The 5158-nt window shown below is 43.5% G+C and overlaps 1 protein-coding gene across 13 annotated transcripts in view; it reads right to left on the bottom strand.

Annotated features, from left to right (window-relative positions):
• Positions 1–5158, bottom strand: part of Nrf1 (nuclear respiratory factor 1) — a 107715-nt gene that overhangs the window by 77688 nt on the left and 24869 nt on the right. The gene's annotated exons all lie outside the window — the stretch shown is intronic.

Raw genomic sequence — 5158 nt, 5'->3', positions numbered from 1 at the left:
GGGAGGGAAGGAAAGGAGGAAAAGAAAATACATTTTCAAATACATAAATGGCTAAAAGGCAGGTGAGTGGCTAAAGCTATACCTGGTTTAGGAAGGCTATAGAAGGGAAGTTTGGTGTGATTAACAGCTGCTTGGCTCTTTTTAATTGTTTGTCTGCAGCTGCTCCCAAATTACCAAAAATCAAATAAGTAGCTGTCATGTGATAGCAGGATTAAAGGCTGCCTCAATTTCCATTAAGGAGAAATAACATAAATGGCCACGAGTGCCATCCCTCAGTCTGAGACCAGCACAAAGGCTACTTTTATTCAGACTCTGTACACTGTGAAACAGCATTGTGGCCTTGCTGCTTCTGTGGCAGGCCTCAATTCTGCTGGATCTGTCACCACACAATCAACAATCACTGAAAGCTGTTTCCTAATTTCTGAAAAACAGTTCAATACATGAAATCCCCCCCCCCTTTCTCTCGCTCTCTGGTTCTTTGTTGTTGTTTTGTTTGTTTGTTTTTTGAGACTTGGTCTCACTATGAAGCTCTGGCTGTCCTGGAACTCACTATGTAGACCAGGCCTGCCTCGAACTTACAGAAATCCACCTGCCTCTGTCTCCTGGGTGTTGGGATTAAAGGCATGAGCTACCACATCAATCTCTTTAGGGGAAAAAAAAAAATCCAGAGTGTCACTCTATAAAACAAGCTAGCCTTGTACTTACCTTGTTAACCTTGAGCACCAGACCTTCCTGATTCAGCATCTCTGTGCTGGGATTATAGGTAAAGGCCCAATGATACTGAAATGACTTTAAATTTTGAGATAACTGAGCCAAGGATTTTTTTTTCTGCATAAAATGAGGAGAGGGGTGGCTCAATTAATACAGTGCTTGCTGTAGAAACCGAACAGAGCTCAGAACATCAGGACCCACTCACAGACAAGTGGGAGTGGCAGCAGCACCAGGGACTTTGATCCCAGTTCTGGGGAAAAGGAGAATAGGGTCTTAGAGGAGTGGGGCTCTGGAGTTGGGAATCCTTGAGGATCACTAGCCAGTCAGCCTCCTCAGATGGATGAGATCCAGGTTCAAGAAGATACCCTATTTCAAAATATAAGGGGGAGCAATGGAAGAAGACACCTAAAGTCAACTTTGGGGCCACACCCACAGGCATGTGTGTGCAGACATAATCAAGTGCGTGTGCATCTGCAAATGCCTATGTACCTACAAGCATGTGCAAATATACATGAACAAGTACATAAACCACACAAAAAATCATGAGAGTATTATAGATGCCAATGCCATTCATCTGGAATCTGCAGGTGGGGTGGGGTGGGGGATAGGGGTGGAAATCCTTTACAAATTCAAGCACATTCAGTCTTTTTAAAATACCCAAGCTCTTTTAAAATCCAATGTCTTTGAAAATTCAAAGTCTCAAAACTGTGGGCTCCTATAAAGTCAAAAATAAGTAATTTCTTACTTCAAGAGAAAAGAACCAAGACATAGTCACAAACAAAGCAAAGCAAAGCAAAGCAAGGAGCTCCTGAAGTGTAAATAACTCAACACCCACAGTCTGGGATTCACAACTTCATCTTCCAGGCCCTGCTAAGGGGTTGGGTCACTTTTCGGGCACTGTCCTCTTCAGCACACATAGTTTGTCTTCTAAGCTCTGGCAGGCTCCGCTCTAAGGCTGCTGCTGTTCTTCTTGGTCATCCCTAAGCCCAGTCATGCCAGAGTCTCTACTGCTACTGGGCTGCACTTTCACCGTAGGCTCTCTTCATGGTGACAAGCCTCAACTTCTCTGAATGACCCCTTCAATCCTGGACCTTCAAGTGCTACTGAGGCTGCACCTTCACCAGTGGCCTCTCCTGGCCTCTCTCAGTGCGGAGCCTCAGCTTTTCTCCATGACCCCTTCGTGCCTTCCACTCTTACACTACCAAGTTCAGTTGCCAGTAAGAAGAGATATAATCTAGTCCTCCTCTGGAACACAGCTTCTGTGTACCAACTCTCAGAAAACACTTCCCAGAAGGTTTCACGTCAGTGATGCTGGTCTCCTCTTCATCACTGCTAATTTATCAGCTCCACCTGATCAATGACCATCCCAGCAAAGGTTTCACTTTACTGTTCTGGTGTCTTGTTAATCACAGCTGATTTTTCCACCCCAGATATCCAGAACCACAGACTTAATTTAAACTAGCAAATGGCCCCAATAGTCTTTAAACTTCTCTCTGAAATGTCACAAGCCAGGCCTCCATCTTCTACACTGCCCTCAATAGTCTCATCTTCCAAGCTCCTGCAAAGCAGCTCACCCTGCATTGAACGCTCCATGGCCCCAAAACAACATGTCAGGTTTGTCACATCAATACCACACAATCCTCGTATTAGCTTGTCATAGTTAGGGGCTACTGTTATGATGCAATCCATGACCAAAACAAGTTGAGGGAGAAAGGGTTTATTTCAGCTTGAGCTTCCAGATATCTGAAGGGGTCACAGGGAAGTCAGTCAGCCCGGAAACAGCACCACCCACTATGGGCTGGGACCTCCCCCATCAATCTCTAAGAAAATACCCTACAGCTGAATCTCATGGAAGCATTTCCCTTCTTTTAGATGACTCTAGTTTAAGTCAAGCTGACATAAAAATTGCCAACATACTTTCCTATTCCTGATAATTAGGTAGTTCCAGCTTTTACCATTATAAATATAATTATCACATATATAAATATATACATATACATATATATTCATTCCTTGAATTCAGTATTTGTTGAATAAATGAGGTTACTAACCTAAGATTTTAAGTACATACCCAATAATTTTCTTGACTTTTGAAAGACATTACAACTTTGCAAATATACTTATGGGGTGTTGAACACGCAGTTAAAACAAGCATAGAAAGTTCGTTTATATAGTACAACAGCAAAGAAATGCACAGATGGTGGTCAGAGGACAGAATTAAATTATCACCTATTAGTGTGTATGTACACACACACACACACACACACACACACACACACACACACATATATGTATGGAGAGAAAGGGGCGGGGGGGAATGAGAATGAGAGTCAGCTACTCAGGAAGCTAAGGCAAAGGATTACTTAAGTCCAAGAGTTCAAGAGCAGCCTGCACCACATAGCATGGCTGTATCTCAGAAGAGTAGGTACTACTATCCTCAAAGAGGAAAGGATAACAGCATTTATAACTCCATTTTCCAGGGCTGGAGAGATGGCTCAGTGGGTAAGAGCACTTCTAGATGGTCCTGAGTTCAATTCCCAGCAACCACATGGTAGCTCACAACCATCTGTGACAGGGTCTGATGCCCTCTTTGGTGTGTCTGAAGGGAGCAATGGTGGCATACTCATATGCATAAAATAAATAAGTAAATAACTCCATTTTCCAAAATGGCAAGTTAAGATATGCTGCCCAACTCTGATTGCTAAAAACAGCCTAAGTGGCCTGGAGGATATATAGCATGTAGCAGTGTAGCAAGGCTTGGAGCAGGGCAAAAGGAAGATGAGAGTCTCCTGTATATTCAGGGTGCAATCTCCATGGCTTTCTGGCTTATCAAACAGCAGGCTGATAAAAACCAATTGGAAGATCTGTAAGCATTCACTTCATCCCCAAACTCTGTCTTCTTATATTTACTAGCAGTCAGACACAACTGTTCACAAGCTGTCCCTCTCAAATGTCTGAAGCCCTGGAGAACATCTAGACTTGCTTGTCTCACTCTAAAGGTTGGGTTCCAAAAAGGCTGAGTTGAATTATACAAAATCCTATTTCTAGCTGGCAGCAAAATTCAAATTCACACTTCCTTCCTCCCTCTGTCCCACTGACCAGCACTGCTCTGACTGCACTGGGCATAGTTAGCATGCTGTTACTTGTCTAGGCTCCTTGACTGATGGTCAACTATCATAAACATACCAAAGCCAAAACTGTTTGGTTTTGTTTTGGCTTTTTTTTTGGGGGGGGGGGGTAGAGACAGGGTTTCTCTGTGTAGCCCTGTCTGTCCTGAAGCTCACTTTGTAGACCAGGCTGGCCTCAAACTCAGAAATCCGCCTGCCTCTGCCTCCCAAGTGCTAGGATTAAAGGTGTGCTCCACCACTGCCCCGCTTGTTTTGGTTTTTTTACTGAGAATTTAATGAATCTGTATTTAAAATGACCACAGTGGAGTGACTGTTCAAACTGCCTCTGCAGTCCCTTATCTCCGTGCTCCAGCGACTGTCCTGTTCCTCCCAGCCTCGGCCCACTCCCACCACCACTGTCTCACAAGGACAGCTACTTTGAGGATGGGTAGTACCTAAAAATGAGGCTTCTCATCCAAATGAACAAACGTGACTGACACACGCCTGGGAACCCAGTGTTTAGGAGGGAGAGGCAAGAGAATCACTCTAAGATTTAGACTAGCTTGGTGTGCATACTCAAGTTCTACACCAGCTGAGACTACATAATGAGACCCTGTTTCCAAAAACAAAGAAACAAACTGGAGATGGCTCATTAAGAGCACTCATTGTTCTTGTAGAGGACCCAGGTTTGATTCCCAGAATCCAGAGTATTCTCACAATCTTCTCTTACTCTAACCCAACCCCAATGCCCTCTTCTGGCCTTTGTGGGTACTGCAACACACGGTGGCAAAACACTCATACATATAAAAATATTCAGCTTCTTTTAAAAAGGGAAGAAGAGCCAGGTGGTGGTGGCACACACTGTTAATAAAAACAAAACAAAACAAAACAAAAAAAAACAAAAAAACCAAACAGAGCCAGGCAGTAGTGGCGCACCCCTTTAGTCCCAGCACTCAGAAGGCAGAGGCAGGCGGATTTCTGAGTTTGAGTCTAGCCTGGTCTACAGGGTGAGTAAGTGCCTGGACAGCCGGGGCTATACAGAGAAACCCTGTCTCGAAAAACAAAACAAAACAAAACAAGAGTTATAGGTTGGGGCTGGAGAGATAGCTCAGCAGTTAAGAACACTGGCTGCTCTTTCAGAGGTCCTGAGTTCAAATCTCAGCATCCACATGGTGGCTCACAACTATTTGTAATGGGATTCAATGCCCTCTTCTGGTAGTCTCAGGACAGCTATAGTGTACTCATATACATAAAATCAATCAATAAATAAAAAACAAACAAAAAAGAGGGCAAGAATACAAAAGACATGAGGCTGATTTTTTTTTTTTTTTTTTTTTTTT

This window comes from Mastomys coucha, unplaced genomic scaffold (assembly GCF_008632895.1).
Source record: "Mastomys coucha isolate ucsf_1 unplaced genomic scaffold, UCSF_Mcou_1 pScaffold20, whole genome shotgun sequence".
NCBI lineage: Eukaryota > Metazoa > Chordata > Mammalia > Rodentia > Muridae > Mastomys > Mastomys coucha.
This window is presented reverse-complemented; position numbering and strand designations above follow the sequence as displayed.